The following is an 18316-nucleotide window of genomic DNA, read 5'->3' as shown; positions in this document are numbered from 1 at the left end:
TGCGCGTTATCTAAATACAAGCAGGTATTCGCGACTACGATACTAAAAGAGATTTTATGCCTGTTCGCACTCACACGAAATCCTATGTCGCGTTGTCAAAACTTGCGACTACGATACTAAAAGAGATTTTAAGCCTGTTCGCACTCCCACGAAATCCTATGCCGCGTTGTCAAAACTTGCGTGAAAACAAAAACAAAAATACTTTCTTCTCTTTTTTCCTCGCACAAAAACCAAACAATTATGAGCAACTTCATCACGAATTATGTTTAGCGGGAACCGGGATTTCCTCTCAGGGCTCCAAGACGAAAATTATTTATATTAATATTCTTAATGCGACTTTAGTTTTTTGGGCCTATTATGAGCTAATCTCCATGCCATTCAAAATTTATCGTGCAAAATATAATTTTGCTTTGTATTATTTGATGCGCCTCGTGAAAGTTGTTAATTTATTTATTTTCAAGTTTAAAGAATTAACCCAGCCAGATTAAGAATTCGTTTACGATGGAAAAATGCGGTGTAAAATCGAACTAGATACTGCAATCAAATAATATTTTAGTAAATGCCATGGATTCCTGATGAATGTTAGTGTAATTATTGTTGAAATAAAAACATTCCTTCGTTGAAAAATATTTTTTCATAAAAATATGGCAGAATATGATGTTACATTGGTTGTATTTGTTTGGTTACATTTTATTTAACAATATGCCGTAATCAACATGATGCAACATCATGTGACATTATTGTTTAGCAATGGCATTATAATAACACGATGTTGCGATGAAGTTTCATGTTACTAGATATAGACTAATATATTTGTGACAGCCAGTATAAGTATTGGATAACCTGAATCCAACATATTAATAACATGAAGTTGCTTATTTGTTGCGTTTTTCAATACTGTAACCGGTGAAGTTTTTTGCAATTTAAACAAGACTTAATAGCCACATGGAAGATGTTGCAAGTGCTGCTTGGGGAGGGGGTCCAAAATACGTTGGTTACCCTATATGGCATATGCAGACGGATTTTACAAGAAATATTTCTATGCATGTATACCATCACATAAAAAGAAAATAAAAGGTAGGTAATTCTCCCAAAGCGCAACTTATGGAAGAAATGTAAAAAATAAAATCTTTCCCTCCATTCCACCTCGATAAGCAAATCAAACATCCGAGTTAAGAATTTCGGTAATTTAAGTAGAGCTATTGGCAGCTGACTCGCAACTACCGTTTACAGATCAACTGGTAAAGGCGTTGCCCTACTCCTCCACTCCAAGCCACGTAATCGACAGATTTGGCTGGCTGGCGGTTCAATTCTAACCGAAAAAGAAAATAACAAAAAAGCAATCTTGAAACGTCAACAAAGTACGCCATATAAGCATAACAGAGAGGGAAGATAAAAAAAAGGATGTACAATATATTTTTCGCATTTTTTTATGTTTGACGTTTTACCGTTACGCAACAGGCGTTACGTTTTATGACATTTGTAAATCTCCAAGCACTAATGTAGCCGGATATTTCGCCAAAACCGGCTTTCTAGCAGCTTTTTATAGGCATATTGAACTATGCTGCACGATATGGTGTGCACCATAGGCTAATAAAAAGCTAGATTTCTGCTTCTTTAAGTGCTCACTGGTTACTTGGGTGCATTCAACAACCCAATTGCAAACATGCGTGGTAAATTCAGAAAATAACCACACTAATAATTTTCGCGTGATGGGACTCTAAATAGGTGGAAACTCCGTAATATTTTTGCTTTTGTTTTCACACAAGTTCTGACAGTTCGGCATGGGTTTTCGTGTAAGAGCGAACCAATGAGGTTTAAAAAGGTGTGGCAGATGAAGACATTTGATGGTATTAGTAGCGAAAAATCAGAAAACGACGTCAAACTACAAAAACAAACTCGTCGGACAATGGGGTTTGTTTTTGGAGTTTGACGTCACGCTTAATCGTGATTGGTCGATTTACGATTCTACTCACACCATGATGAAATTTCTTCATTGCATTAACCACTTAAGCAACATTGCCACACCTGTATATATCACATTGAGAGCGAACAGGCTTAAAAATCTCTAGATAGAATTAACAAAAGGGCGAATGTCGTAAATGTTAACAAAACGAGTGAGAGTTACTTTTTGCTGGACCAGCATAGGAAAATCAACCCTCACTCGGTTTGTTTACGCTTGCGACATTCGCCCTTTTGTTAATTCTATCTTCATCTCTTTTACTTTCGTAGTCGCGAATTGGCCTTGCCAGCGTTGAAAGAGATTTCGAAGGCTGCTCGCACTTACAGGAAATCTCGTGCCGAACTGTCAACGCGTGAGTGTTGACAAAAGCAAAAATACTTCCCTTTCTTTTTTTCTCACGCAAAACCCTGAACAATATCAGCAACGCTGGCAAGGCCAATAGAGGAAATAGAGCTTAGCTAATTTGTAATCGTGTTGGTGGTTTGTTTTCCCCCGCAGTTTGAAAAACGTCATGGTCTGTTGGTTTAGCAGCAACCAAAGTAAATTGATATATACCAGGTATGTGACCATCGAGGGTTGCATTAGTGTGTGTAGAAAGAAGAAGAAATAGTTCTGAAATATGGTGGAACTTGCATGAAAATTAACACTAAATTAATTGTAATTAATGAATGCAGCTATATTATTCCAGAGAAATATTTGAACATTTACAATGAAATGTAAGGAATATATTTAAAGTCGTTTGCACTCGTAGCCTTCTTTATTATGCGTAAAAAATTTGAGAACATGGGTGACTAACTATTTCGATGTGCAATTGAAAAATGAATTAATGTTTCTAATACTTCACGATCAATACGGTATACGGTTGCTTAAATTAAAACACGTTCCATCCAACATTTTGCTTGCATGATGCTCTTGAATATCTGCCTTTGATGTCTTCTTTTAAAAAATAGTTTTATTCGAATAGATGCTTGTGCTACTGCTTGAAAATGCTTAAGTTGAAGTCACTGTTCCAAGATGATACCTTTTTATCATAAATTTACCCGTCTCAACACTACGTAGAAAACCATAAAAAGTAATCTTAGATTGCTACAAAACGGTCTTAGATAATTAACACTTTAAAAGCTTACCAGAAATCAGACGAAAAATATCGCGGGCGGATAACAATGTTGCTCATGCTGCTTATTGAACAATCATGTCCGAGCATTTTAAAAAAATTCTTTTTTGTTTTACTACTTGTAGGAAAGCGATATAACGACATTTCTTTGAGACATCTTGATACCGTTTTGACGAAAAAATTTCCGCTTGCAATTTGGAATGTTGCACTTCATTGTATTCATGAAAATACATACTAGAAATAATGTTCTAAGCATAAACATAAAAACTGTGAGAAAAAAATAGACAAATCTTGCGTATCCAACGATTTTTTTAAAAAATTAACTAATTTTCCATACAAAATGCTCGAAATCTCAGAACTAGTGTAGATGTGTTAATGCAAAGTGTATATGACAGCTCGCATTGTCATATACCTGGTATATATCAATTTACTTTGGTTGGTGGCAAAGTAAATTGATATATACCAGGTATGTGACCATCGAGGGTTGTATTAGTGTGTGTAGAAAGAAGAAGAAATAGTTCTGAAATATGGTGGAACTTGCATGAAAATTAACACTAAATTTATTGTAATTAATGAATGCAGCTATATTATTCCAGAGAAATATTTGAACATTTACAATGAAATGTAAGGAATATATTTAAAGTCATTTGCACTCGTAGCCTTCTTTATTATGCGTAAAAAATTTGAGAACATGGGTGACTAACTATTTCGATGTGCAATTGAAAAATGAATTAATGTTTCTAATACTTCACGATCAATACGGTATACGGTTGCTTAAATTAAAACACGTTCCATCCAACATTTTGCTTGCATGATGCTCTTGAATATCTGCCTTTGATGTCTTCTTTTAAAAAATAGTTTTATTCGAATAGATGCTTGTGCTACTGCTTGAAAATGCTTAAGTTGAAGTCACTGTTCCAAGATGATACCTTTTTATCATAAATTTACCCGTCTCAACACTACGTAGAAAACCATAAAAAGTAATCTTAGATTGCTACAAAACGGTCTTAGATAATTAACACTTTAAAAGCTTACCAGAAATCAGACGAAAAATATCGCGGGCGGATAACAATGTTGCTCATGCTGCTTATTGAACAATCATGTCCGAGCATTTTAAAAAAATTCTTTTTTGTTTTACTACTTGTAGGAAAGCGATATAACGACATTTCTTTGAGACATCTTGATACCGTTTTGACGAAAAAATTTCCGCTTGCAATTTGGAATGTTGCACTTCATTGTATTCATGAAAATACATACTAGAAATAATGTTCTAAGCATAAACATAAAAACTGTGAGAAAAAAATAGACAAATCTTGCGTATCCAACGATTTTTTTAAAAAATTAACTAATTTTCCATACAAAATGCTCGAAATCTCAGAACTAGTGTAGATGTGTTAATGCAAAGTGTATATGACAGCTCGCATTGTCATATACCTGGTATATATCAATTTACTTTGGGTTGGTGATTTGTTTTCCTCCGCAGTTTGAAAAACGTCATGGAAAAACCAACAGCAGCAACAACAAATCGCGTGTGTACGTATTCGCGTTGACGGCATTAAACGATCTCTTGCACACTCATAGAAATGCCGGTATGTACGTGTGGGTGAAAATCTGCCAAAATGTTTCGATCTCTTGCGCTCTTTAAGAAATTCCTATTCCGCTTCACCCCTACAGTAAACTTTTGGAGGTGGCAGCAGCTTACGTTCGTCAACGCTAGAGTGACTATATACAGAGTGGCGACAATGTCAAAATTGGAATGATAATTATCTGTCAGTGTCATTCCAATCGAGCAGACAACCTATCCAACGCGTATGCAGGAAAGAGAAAGAAAAACCTAGGATAAACCCAGGCGTATGAAACTGAAGGGTAAAGAAGTAGCTAACATCTTTTTACGCTTCCTACACGTCCGACACAAAAAGAAAAAAAAGCAAAAAAGTAACTTTGTTCGGGAGCTTACCAATACAGATTCATCCGAGGCTGAAGTTAGAGCGGGCTACTCACAAATACATTTTGTCCGAGGCACAGTTTGTTGTGGGCTAGATGAGATGTTGGCTACACGAAAAATGTATGGGAATGACATTTGTGACAGCGGGGTGGATAAACCGCATTGCATACATTTGGGATGACTTGGCGCCACTCTGTATATAGTCACTCTCAACGCGAATACGCGGCATAGTGTGGGTACGGTAGTTGTCAGAGTGTCAGCAATCTCAATCTCCAGCAGCAGAAGTGGCAGAAGTACATTCTGCAAGCTTGCTGGACTTTGTTTTTGTAATTTTATCAATTTTATAGATCAAAGTATGAAAGTAGTGATTTGGAAAAGGTATTCAAAAAACAAGTGTATTGCATTGTGAGTTTACGCTTCTTAATGCGACAAAGTGCAATCAAAGTGTTTTTTAAAATTAAATGCAAACTACGGGATACGATACAGTGATAGTACTGCAAATACTGAAGATAAAGGATTTGTTTACATCGAATGGTGCATGTATGCCGGACAGAATGGCGTGCTTCCTGTGATTAAGAACAAGATTTGAAATGCGGTCTGATTCGCGAATGTGCTAGCTGCTAGCTGCCTATATTTTCTACATTTACTTTTTATATTACTTTTTTGTCTAGTTTCCATTACTGTTGTGATTGTCAAACTATTGCGAATCGGTTCTAAGCGCTCTAAGCTAAGCTAAAAGATTGTAAAACGTTTTTACCGAGGCTAGGGTTCAAATCGAATATCCGATTATATTTACAGATATATATTAAAATAATGGATAACTTTGTCAGGTTGAGTCAATAACAGTTTTGATTCCCGTTAAGTCTTTCTTATCTTTGTTCTATATCGATCCAGACGAACTCAATTTCTGCTTCATATCAAACGTATTTCTATTTCCTACTAACATACGAGATGATGTAGGATATTTTTTTAAATCGTATAATCGTATAAGGTTAGTTTTCGTATTTTAGACCAAATCACTGCTAAATTGAGTAGAATACATTTTGGATAGGTTTTTTTATCTTCGGTATCATAATTTTTACGTTTTAAAAATCTAAAACAGAGGGTAGATCTAAAATAGCAGAAACTTGTAGAAATTGGCCTCGACACTAGGGTTGCCAAGTATAAAAAGTTCAAAAACCGGCCGACACTGACTTCTAAAAACAGTGTGCAATTTCTTGTCCTCGCGATCAGAGCCATATAAAAATATTGTTAATTTTGAAGAGAACCTTTAAATATTTTTTAGACTTTTTTCATAATTTGCGTCTTCCTTCTTCCTATTTACATTTTTGTAGAATTCCCCACAAAAAAACCTGGACTTTTGACAAAAACTTCAAAAATAATTTGTATCGTCCTTATAAGCACATTTTTAACGGTTGTATAACATTTCGCCGAAGACCATATCGCGGAGTACCGTTTCGCGGAATACCATTTCGCGGAAAACATTTTCGCGGAAAGTACTATTTCGCGGAATGTACCAAAACGCCGAAAACCCTTTCGCGGAAAGGACTATTCCGCGGAAAACCGTTTGGGGGAAAGAAACATTTCGCGGAAAACCATTTGGCGGAAAATATTGTTTCGCGGAAAACCATGTTAGTAGCAAACGTTTCCTAGATGATTCAGGGCGAGCCGGCCGCAGGCAACGGCGAGTGTTCGCCGGTGACCCGCCGTCGGAAGCGCCGGCCACTGCGGGGGGGCAGCCCCCCTGCAGAGATCACATCTGTTTAGGTCTATTCGTTTTCCTAGGTCTACTGACCTCTAGTCAGTTTTCCCTAGTCCTCGCATCAATTTAACTTTCGTTGAATACAAAGCGGCGAAGCCGCGTTTTGCGGTTTCCAAACTGAATGAGCGGTGGTTCTCTGCCAAATAGTACTTTCGGCGAAAATTTTTTCCGCGAAATAGTACTTTCCGCAAAAACGTTTTCCGCGAAATGGTACTTTCCGCGAAAATGTTTTCCGCGAAATGGTTTTCCGCGAAACAGTATATTCCGCGTTATGGTCATCCGCGAATTGGTTTTCCGCGAAATGGTATTCGGCGAAATGTTATACAATCTTTTTAACAACGTACCGGAGCGATTGAAGCAGGCACGCAGAACTTTCCACGTGTGTTTCTCAAAACACTTTTCAAAGTCGGTGAGCAAAATTTCTCCAAATCAACTGTACTGATTTACCTACTTCAAATTTTCCCAGAAGCTTTTTCCTCATCGAATATTTTTCATTTTATGGACAATTTAAGAGCAAAATTTATGCGAAAAATGGATTTTTTGTGTTTGAGAAGCAGTTTTGTCAAAAAATATTTTGCTTATTCCTTCGATCAATTGACCAACATTTCAATAGGATCCAAGTTCAACTTGTAAATAAATCGAATGACGGTCTTTTTTGCTGGGCCAGCATACACAAAAGAACGCTTCACTCGGCTTGGTTAACAAGTTTGATAATGACCCTACCGAAATACTGACATTGGTCGTCAACTACTAGATATTATATTACACAATCGATTTCTTTTTGGCTTTTGATTTCCGCTAATTCAATCCATAGCTATCGTGCTCGCCAAAGTCGTCTTTCCAGGAAATTAACCATAATAGCTATTTCAATTGTAAGGAAAGTAACCAATGTAATACAAAGGTTTGCTCTAGAAAAATAAAAAAAAATCAACTCCCAACTGTGCATAGCGACTTAACAAAATATGATCAATACGTAGTGTTCCGGTTCCTTATGCCGGAAATCTGGTCTTTTTGTAAAACTGATTGGCCGCTTGGCAACCCTAATTGAACCCTAACAGTAGAAATAAAATTAAAAACTCGCTTTTCTCGACAAATTTTCCATCCATCAGATAATCTATCAACTGATTCTACAAGACGCTCTAAAAGCACTTTCAATAGTGAACTAGTGTGAATTGAATACAAAGTCTAGGAAATTTAGCCAATTTGAATACTACCTTCGCAACACAATCGCACTAATGTGTTGTTTAGACTAGTTACTAGTTACTTTACGTGTGTTTAGACTAGTTACTTTTAAGTATTTTCGAGAAAAGCTCTCAGTTGTGGTAAATTTCATTCCAATAAAAGTTTATTCAGCATTATCAAATACTCCTTTTTATGTATTTATCTTCTGTTGTTATTGATAGACTTAGTTCTAGTTGCTCTGATCGTATCTGTCTGAAACATTAGTTACTAATTTCATCTGTCAGCAATCTATCATTCTTTCCAGTCATGTTTTCTAATTTTCTAATCTTCCAACTATCCTAATTTGCCGTTCTTCGCGAGACTGTATGATTGCGATCAATTTATTGTCGAGTGCGTGGCGCTTTGAACATTTAACCTTTTGATTAATGGTCGCCTCATACAAGAAAACGCTAAACTAGCTATAGCAAGCTATTATTAGAACCTTTCAACATGAGTTTGACCTCGCGAAAAAACCCTCCTGCCCCGCGTGCGTGTCGCAATGTCCGTCCGCGCCTCCCATCTGTTCTTATAATCTTTTTCTTACTGAAACCAGCATCCGATACATATGCCGAAGCGAGTGGCGCTATATGATGTATTCGCATAATTTCGACTCTTCAAACTAATCAAGATGTTAAATGAACTGCGGTCGACAAGCTATTAGTCGCGACGTCGTCTGTTCCGGCCAAAGCCGCCGGTCAGTGCTGCCGGTTATCCTGTGTTATACTGGATTGAGGTTCATTTTCGAAATCAAGTGGATTGTATTGTTGTTGTAATAGCAATGGTTGATATGAGAAAACCGTTGCACTAATGAATGAAGTAATACCCAGTTTTGTTGCAGAACATTTTTGTCAGGTGTATCTTATCACTTACTCGAATCTCTGATGTCACAGGAATGCCCAATTAAGGTGAGTAGTGTTTTTTTATCTTGTATTTTCTAATGTTCAAGTGATGATTTCACTGCAACTTTGAAGTATGATGCAATTGAACAAAAGTATGTTGCATTTATATATATACTAGCGGAACGGGATAGAGGGAGGGGTTCCAAAAATGACTCGGACTTCTATGGGATTAAATTAGTCCTCTGTAAAGATGACAAAAGCAACAAGATTAAGATACAAGAATGAAGAGCTGAAGTGATTTCATTAGTGTTAAACGAAAACGAAAAGTGGAATATATTCTTTTTTTCTATTACCTGCAGCTATGGTAGAACCTTTTAAGTCATTTTATAGTAGATTCACGTGTATGTCGTGTGAATTATTTCAGAGAACTGAGAGGACGATTTCCTGAATGGTACTTATCACTAATATTTGTGCATGATAGCCCACCTAAATTTTGAATGCGGTAGAATGTTGAGATCAGGGAAAATTGAACATGGAATTACGTCCATTTCACTTAATAGGCATAATTGAGTGACGTTAATGCTTCTGTGCTTTCGATTAAGTAAATGAGATATTCCATATCCTGCTTTTATTTCAACAAATAAATTGGGCTGAATACGAATGTGAACCAAGTATAATTTATTTTTGACTGGAGAGCGATATTCCGTTCTGGTTATAGCTACATTTACCAAAACGATGTATTTATTTGCACTGCAAAAAATATATTTTGCACAAGAGATGCTAAAAAGCCATAATGCAAACGCTATCAAACTTGAAACGTGGAATAGTTTTCAATAGTGCCAATCATAATAATGCAAACAAACAGATTAGGTTATTTACCTTGCCGGTAAAGCTGCCGATTCATCACTCATTTGCCTGTTTTGGTATGCGTCACCACAACGCGCAGCGATGATGAGCGTGCAAATTTCCGCTTTTCATGTAGAATACAAACCTTAGACATAGGGACATGACGTCATGATTCATGAGCACTGCTATAACTAGTAGACTAAAACCACTGCATACAATTGTCCGAATTGTTGCAAGTCATATTTGTAACGTCTACGATAAAGAAAACTTCAATGTTTGAGTTTAGTTTTATAAATGAAGCTGTTCATGCACGCACCAATTGCATTTGGCCATACCTCGTGTTTTTAGTGTTTTTGTCACAACAAAACTTTTATATGACGTCAACATTGGTTGACGCGATTTAGGGGTCGCACATTTGAGTTTTATGAAAAAATGGCATTTTTCAGGAGTTAATTCAAAAAAATATTTTTAGAAATGTGAAAGTAGGTGCCTTGTTTCACCTACTTAACTATGTTTCGATTTTCTCGGGCATCGCTTAACTAATTCATTGCTCTTGAATCAAGCATTGCTGAGCAAATATTTTTTATCAACAAGCAAGCAAATTTTTTCAACAATCCAGAAAAAATATCGTCTAGATCTAGATGAAGCTCTTCGGAAAGTTTTTCACGGTGCTGTAAAACTCCAAAGAAAAGTGAAAAGACTGTGTTCCAACTTTCGAACATTTATTTTTTGTTTGTCAATCCATAATCTTTCAATGACAATAATTTCACGGCAGGCGTTTTTTCGTGAAAGCATAGGTGTACGGATCCAATACTTACTATTTCACCAGAAATGGTTGGAGCCAAGTATTAGTCATATCATCGTTTTTCTTCTGGTGTAATCAGGGAATCCAAATATCATTGTTCATACGCAGAAATAACCGACAAAAACGAAGAGCGATAAACCAGTTCTGCACCAACTTTTCAAAAGGGCCAATCTGCAAAATGTAAACAAACCGAGTGAGGATTATTTTCTGCTGGACTAGCATAGGAAAAGCAACCCTCACTCGGTTTGTTTACGTTTTGCAGATTGGCTCTTTTGAAAAGTAGGTGCCGAGTTATTCTCTGTCTATAAAACAAACATACGTAGCAACCAGAATGTATCACAACAAAACAATAGGACAAACACATGTTGCCTCGCACCAGTCAGCCGGATAACTTTCGGTGAGAATACATTTTGATACATACTCGCTCTCACAAGCGCTTGTTGGTTGTTGGTGTTGCAGGCATACAATATGATATGTGTTTGTCGCAAATCGGCTGGATAAAGACAATAGGCCGTATGAATAAAAGTATTAGAGCAAACTCTCCCATAAGATTTACACGGGAAAAGCAAAGCAAACTGTTTTATTCATACGGCTTAATACTTTATCAGGAACTTGAACAAAAAGGACAAACAGCAAAAACATAAGAAAAAGACTAGCTTGCTTTGCTCCGAAATCTGGCGTACAATCACAGTACAATGCTACCACTGATAAGTTACCAACGTTACTTTGGTAACTACCAAACACTGCCGCTGCAAACACAGTGGGACATGATTAGGTTTGCATTCGTTGCGTACAATACATTTGTTTATTTGTTTATTTGCAATTATAAAAATTCATCTGACTCACAGTCTTAATGAATAAGATCATTTTAACTTCTACTAAAAACATTAACTAGACGCTAACGAAAAACGTTGATTGGCACATTGAAGTCAAACATATCAAACATTTCATTGAACCGATGGTACATAAATCTAAATGAGCTCCAAATAAACGGTTCCGCGATTCCAAGAGTAAGAAATTTCGTTAACGTAACGGTCTGATTGGAGCATATATGTTCAGCTGTTGAAGTAGCGACGGACAATCGACGTGGTTGTATAATAACTTCGCGGCAAAAATCACTTGGGCAGTGCGTCGTCTGGATTCCAGAGGCAGGATACCTAGAAGTCGGCAGCGATCTTCATACGACGGCAGGTTCAACGGATCTCTCCAGGGCAGATGACGAAGCGCGTAGCGGATGAACTTTTTTGCACCATTTCGATTCTACTGATCCAATAGCATGAAATGGGCACCATACAATAGAATTCGTTTCGAGGATTGATCTGACAAGTGAGCAATAAAGCGATTTCAGGCATAGAGGATCGCGAAACTCATCAGCGATTTTAAAAATGAATCCAAGTTGGCGGTGAGCTCGGAATATGATGCTGTCATAGTGGTTCCTGAAAGTCAGTTCGTTATCTAGTAAGACTCCAAGGTCTTTTACACATTGTACCCGGACGAGGCTGTGGCCGGAAATAGAGTAGTTATACTTAATTGGCACACGCTTTCGATAGAATGAAATTATGTTGCACTTGTCAATATCTAACGTTAAACAGTTTGCGGCACACCAGTCAACAAAAGTATTCAGGTATTCCTGTAGGTCCACACAATCGCTTTGGCACGTGATGACTTTTAAGATTTTCGTATCGTCAGCATAAAACAGTCGACAGCCAAGCGGTAGCAAAAGCGAAACATTAATAAAAATGGAGAAAAGGAGCGGGCCCAGGTTGCTGCCTTGCGGAACTCCAAAACTATTGGAGAAGCAGTAGGAAACAGTAGATCCCACTTTGACACACAAACTTCGATTAGTCAAGTATGATCTAAACCAGCAGGTGGCGTCCGTCGAAATACCAAGTCGCTCCATTTTGGCAAACAGTATTCCATGGTCATGGCAGCTATCAGGTTTAATAGATATCGTCGGTTTGAAAGCTGGATTCCAGGCTTTGTATACAGCGAGAAACAAACTGCATCAGGTTAGTGGTAACTGATCTTTTAGGATAAAATCCATGATGCTCAGCGTCAATGAAGAATTTGCAACAAGCGAACAAAGCATCATCAACAATGATCTCGAATAGTTTTGAACAGGTGCACATGGACGTGATCCCACGATATCAGGGGCGGACTGGCCCACCGGGCAACCGGGCAAATGCCCGGTGGGCCCCAGTAAAAATTTCGTCGTTACACAAAATGAGATTTTCCAAAATTTTTATTTCAGTAAAACTTTTTCTACGACTCACGAATGTTCAATTGCTGAGGCCCCATGATTTATGAAATCAACCGATTTAAAGATTGAAAATTCAGCTTCAAATGGGACTATTGGGGACACGAACTTTAAACCAAAATTTTTATTTCAGTTAAACTTTTTCTACGACTCACGAATGTTCAATTGCTGAGGCCCCATGATTTATGAAATCAACCGATTTGATGATTGAAAATTCAGCTTCAAATGGGACTATTGGGGCCCGAACTTTGAACCAAAATTTTTCATTCAATTAAACTTTTTCTATGACTCACGAATGTTCGATTGCTGGGACCCCATGATTTATGAAATCAACCGATTTGATGATTTAAAATTCAGCTTCAAATGGGACTGTTGGGGCCCGAACGTTTAGCCAAAATTTCTATTTCAATTAAACTTTTTCTATGACTCACGAATGTTCGATTGCTGGGGCCCCGTGATTCATGAAACCATTTAAGTTGAGCTGTTGGAGTCCAAGCTCAGAAAATATTACCAGCTTCAATTCTGAGTAATTAAAAGTAGAATTAGTATTTCAACCGCAGTTATTTGACTACTTATAAATATCGAACTGTCGGCTTCAGCTCCATACTTAGTTTACTTCAGTGGCGACGGTCCGTTATCGATCCTGCGTCGAATGAATTATGGTCCTTCAGTACTCAATCCTGGGCTACCTTTCTTCAAATCCCTCGAACACCAGCTGACCGTGCATCATCCTCGATAGCGCACATCTATCAGTGCGATGTCTACTCCGAAGTCTACGGCCTCTTCTTGATTCTCTGCTTAAAATAATTTTGGCTACTCTTTCGTCGGGCATTCTAGACACGTGACCAGCCCAGCGCAGACTGTCACACTGTACTATCTTCATTATAACAGCATATTTACATTCTCAATACAGCTCGTGGTTCATGCGTCTGTGCTACACGCTATTTTGGATTTTGCAATATTACGCTAAAACCCGAAGCATTCGTCGATCAGCTTCTTTTAGCGTCCATGATTCATGTCCGTAAAGGGGCACCGAAAGGATTAGTGTTCTCTAGAGCGTCAGTTTATGCGAATTTGCAAGCTACGGGACTTCAGCTACAAAATGTAATGCCTGCGTAAAGGCCAATTCGCAGCTGCAATTAGTCGTTTTATTTTGCGACTTACATCGTTATCACATGTCACGAGCATACCAAAATATATTCAGTTCCTCTTCGACACCAACACCATTTGGATTTCCGCGCCATGTACTTCGTTTTGGCGGTGTTAATGGTAAGTCCCAATTTCTCAATAAATGACCTAAAGGCTTCTTTCGCTGCTCTTCTTTTGATTTCGGTGATATCGACGTCATCCGCAAAATCAAAAAGCACGTGAGGTCTCATTTGCTATTCTGACTCATAATTTTGACTCATCCAGCGTCACACGAATCAACGTAACTAGTTCTGTGGGAAAACCATGTCCTAGCGTTAACTGTCACAGCTCATTTCGTTTTACTGAATCGTATTCCACCTTGAAATCCATAAAAACATGATGAATCTGCAAGTTGTACTCCCGGAACTCGTCAGTTACTAGACGCAGTGTAAATATCTGATCCATCGTGAAGCGACCCTCATGAAAACCAGCTTGATACTCGCCGACGAAGAACTCAGCTAACGGACTCAGCCACACACGATAGGGAGAGCACCTTATAGGCAAAATTGAGCAACGTAATGTCTCAATAGTTTTTACTCTCAAGTCGATGTCCAATTCTTATCCTGTACCTGCTGATCTTCGTGTTTACTTCTCTATTCAACAGCGTCTGGAAATACTCTTCCACCTGGCTGCTACCGTCGTTTTGTCATTAAGCAGGTTGCCAGCACTATCATTGCACATCACAGGCATGGCAAAATTCTTGCACCTGACCGTTTTGTAGAAACTCCGTGTGTCGTTGCTGGCGAACCTCTCCTCTGGACTGGCGAGCACGTGTTCTTCGTACTGACATTTTAGACGGTCCGCAGCTCTACAAGAACGAACCAAAAAGATTCGCGCATAGTTTCGGGCCTTCCTCACATCGGAATCGTGTGAAGAAATTCTGCAGAGGATTCGCACAGAATACCTTGCTTATAGAAGCAGAATCCTTATAGGAAAATCCAAGAGTTTAATCCCAGGGATAGCTACAACTCGGCACGGGAATCGCCTGCACTATTGTTCTGATTTGAAGACGCAGTAAGGTACTCATATATATTGAACTGTTTACATCCCATCATTTATAAAATCAGCTTATTTGATACTTGCAATTTTGCATGTCATTAACCCTATAACATAAAATCCGCAGAAATATAAATGGGTGATAGATGAGGAAAACGTTGCATTGCTGGCAAAGATGCACAGTGGCACTTATCAGAATGTGAAAAGTTCTCTTCCGGGTTCGCTGAAGCACGGTCAATAAAGAATCAAATATTCACGCTGCGGCAGATCCTCCAAAAATTTCATGAATACAGAATTCTACGCACAATTATTTCATTGATTTCAAAGTTGCGTATGATTCCATCGACCGTAAAATCATGGCCATTCTAACCTCGCAGTGGACTTTATCAACGTGATGGTCCTTCATGTGGGCTGTTCAACATGCCGTTACAGGATGTTATTAAAGAAGCACACACATGCTTTGCCAATGAAATGGATATTGTCGATAGAACAACATCTGTGGTGGTGGCTGAAAAAACTAAAACTCAAAGTAGCGAAGATTGGGTTGAAGAAAAATGCGTCCAAACTAAAGTACCGTGAACCGCTAATATGCCGCACACGCTAAAAGTTGGTAACTCGGTCCTAATAACGACTGAGTTTGTTTTGTTTCGAGCATCGAGCCGCTATGCTGCCCATTCTCCCGATACTCGACACTCGACAGTGACTGAGTCGAGTCAAGTTGCACGGGGCCCCTAATCTCAAAGGCCCGGTGGGCCCTTTGGCTCCCAGTCCGCCCCTAGTAATGTCGCGTTTATCACCTTTTTTTGTGAATTGGGAAAAGGTAAGAAAATTTCCATCGATCAGGAAATTTGCGTTACTGTATCGACATATTCAAAAGCTTAGCGATATTTCAGTGTCTTTTCTGATAAACTTTGAACTTTTCGTTGAATATCTCCCATCATTTTCTGCGTTTTGTCAACCGTGTCTGCCATCTTTTTCCACCACTATAACACAACAGATGGTGTTCTGCATGTTTTGCCACATTTCTTCGAAGTATTCGAAGTACTTTCGACAATCTATACCTGTCAAACTGAATTTATGTCTGTCTGTTCCTTATAAACTCGGAAACTATTGATCGGATCGGCGTGAAAATTAGTATACAGTGGCTTTTGGGGCCGAGAAAGGTTCTTACGATGATTCCCCCTCTATAAGAAGCTTGAAAAGGGATCGCAAGTTGACTGTGCTGTGACTGCTTGTGCTTTTAGCATTCAACTTGCGCTTTCAAAACGATTATTTGACTGTTTTTTTTAATGTAATCCATCTGCCGCTTGCGACACTGCAGCTTACAATCGATATGCGGCCTCTCAAGAAAATCCAAATTCGTTCTCTCGCTTAGCCTTCGTATTGAAGAGTGTAAACACCAAACATACTGAGAGCATAGAGTGACGTTTTCTTTTCGTTTCTCTTTTTGTCTTCAAATCGGCTACACACAGTAAAAGTTTGTCGCCCAGGATCGGTCCGATCCAAGCCAAATGTTCGTTTGTCTCGGACGGTTTCCGACTGACTTCTTCCATATACATGTAGTGATTGTTTTTCTGTGGTATTGAATCATATGATAGCGTGGTTGCTTTTCGTTAGTATTGTGACTGTCAGTCTATTGACTGTTTTGCGGTCATTCGCTGCTCCAAACGGCAAAGGAAGCTTGATCGAGAAGAAAATGTAAAAAAGATCAGAACGCATTCGTTCTGCTGTACAATCGGAGGTATGACTGAGCCAAATATGGCGGTACTGTGCATAGCGTTCGAACTCCAGCACAAACGCTATGAAATTGAATAAACGGTGTGGCTAACTGCTGTAGAAAAAAAAAATTGACAAAAGCTCTGGTCCCATACAAATAAAACACAAATTTCTGCATAACTTGAGAACTAATCAAGCAAATAGAATCAAAGTTGGTATGTGGGGAATTTTAGAGGAAGGTTTTTTATGATGGTTTGATACCTCTCCCCTGATAGGGGGGCTCTCATACAACTGAAACACAAATATCTGCATAACTCATTGGGCTGAGATGCACTCGGAGTCTTAATGGAGCCTTTTATTTATGTTTAATTCGCTACTTTTTTTACTTTAACCCCTTGTTCCGGGTACGACGCTGTAACGTGCAATTTAGACGCACATTTGGTGAGAGATCGGTGACTGGCCTTGCAACATCACCACCTTCAAAGGCCGATACTAATCTGGGAACCGAAGGTCAATAATGACAAATCGATTCCTGTTTTCAACACCTTGCGGCAGTGTGAATGAACTATCCCTGTCTGTCAGCGTTTCACTGGAAACGATTGCAAGGTTTGCGCAATGAGTTTTTTTTTAAATCGATTCAATTTAAAATAATAGCGATGAAACCATAAATTTTCAGCTTTGTGAAAGGTAATAACGAAACCATCCCTAAACAGCGTCCAGCCGAATTCTAGATATCGTGGGTAAGAAGCGAAAAAACAGAACATTTGTTTGCTTTTGCTAGATTAGAAATAGTAAACGTTACACGAAACAGTTATTTCGCGGTGATTAGAAGGGAAACAATTGTTTTACGAGCATGCTTCGTTACAATTAGTCCCTTTGACGGCACCTTAGTCTTGTTTACACGAAACTTTGAACGCATATAGCACTTGATCCCTTGTCGAGTAGCAAAACCTTTCAGATGACGAACGGAAAAACAGTATAGAAAGTTGTATTTCCGATAGTTCAATAAAATCTTGATAAAGTGCTGTCAATTTACCCCACATATGTGACTCGTCGAGGTAACATTCATATAATATAATCCGTACACTGTCGAGTCTTCCAGTCTAAAGTCATATAATATAAAGTATGGCGATCTGAAATTTCGCAGTTTCAGCAACACTGCAACTCAGTAAATAAACCAGTAATCCGAAAATCTTTAAATGAAAACTGGGATACCAGGTGATTTTTACAAAAATCTTCACGAACCACCGAAAAATGTCTTCTTCCGGTTTTCCAGCATTTCCAACCCATTTTAGTTCCATGATGAAAACATGTTTTCAAGTGCAGACTTTTAAAAATAAGAGTCTTCTTTGTAAATAAAATTCTCAAAAATGTCTTTAAAGACATATCTTCACACATCTCTGAACAACAATGCATTGACTACAAGTTTGGTTTTTATTTTGATACCTAAAGTTGAGTTTTGAAAGTTTAGTCCGATTCCTATCGTTGCAAAAGTCTATGCTGCATTGAATAATACTAGGAAACTTTTCAAGGCAAACTATCCTAAAAGCCATTTTGATTGCTACGCACTTTGACAGTTCGATGGATGCAGCGTACTTCAACGTTGCCATGCTTTACATTATAGGGCTTTATTCAAGTCAGCTCGCTAAATTGAGCGCAGGTAA

The 18316-nt window shown here is 38.3% G+C and overlaps 1 protein-coding gene across 7 annotated transcripts in view; it reads left to right on the top strand.

Moving 5' to 3' along the window:
• The first annotated feature begins 5300 nt into the window (after positions 1-5300).
• LOC128739310 (cystinosin homolog) overlaps positions 5301-18316 on the top strand; it is a 42691-nt gene continuing 29675 nt past the window's right edge. For 2 of the 7 annotated variants that reach the window (XM_053834791.1, XM_053834842.1), the window contains exons 1-2: positions 5301-5400; positions 8559-8910. The gene's annotated coding sequence lies outside the window, so the exon portion shown is untranslated. Of the gene's footprint in view, positions 5428-5486; positions 5618-8558; positions 8911-18316 lie in introns of those variants that run through there. The other 5 variants (XM_053834796.1, XM_053834802.1, XM_053834820.1 and 2 more) reach the window with 5 other exon arrangements.

This window comes from Sabethes cyaneus, chromosome 1 (assembly GCF_943734655.1).
Source record: "Sabethes cyaneus chromosome 1, idSabCyanKW18_F2, whole genome shotgun sequence".
Lineage (NCBI taxonomy): Eukaryota > Metazoa > Arthropoda > Insecta > Diptera > Culicidae > Sabethes > Sabethes cyaneus.
This window is presented reverse-complemented; position numbering and strand designations above follow the sequence as displayed.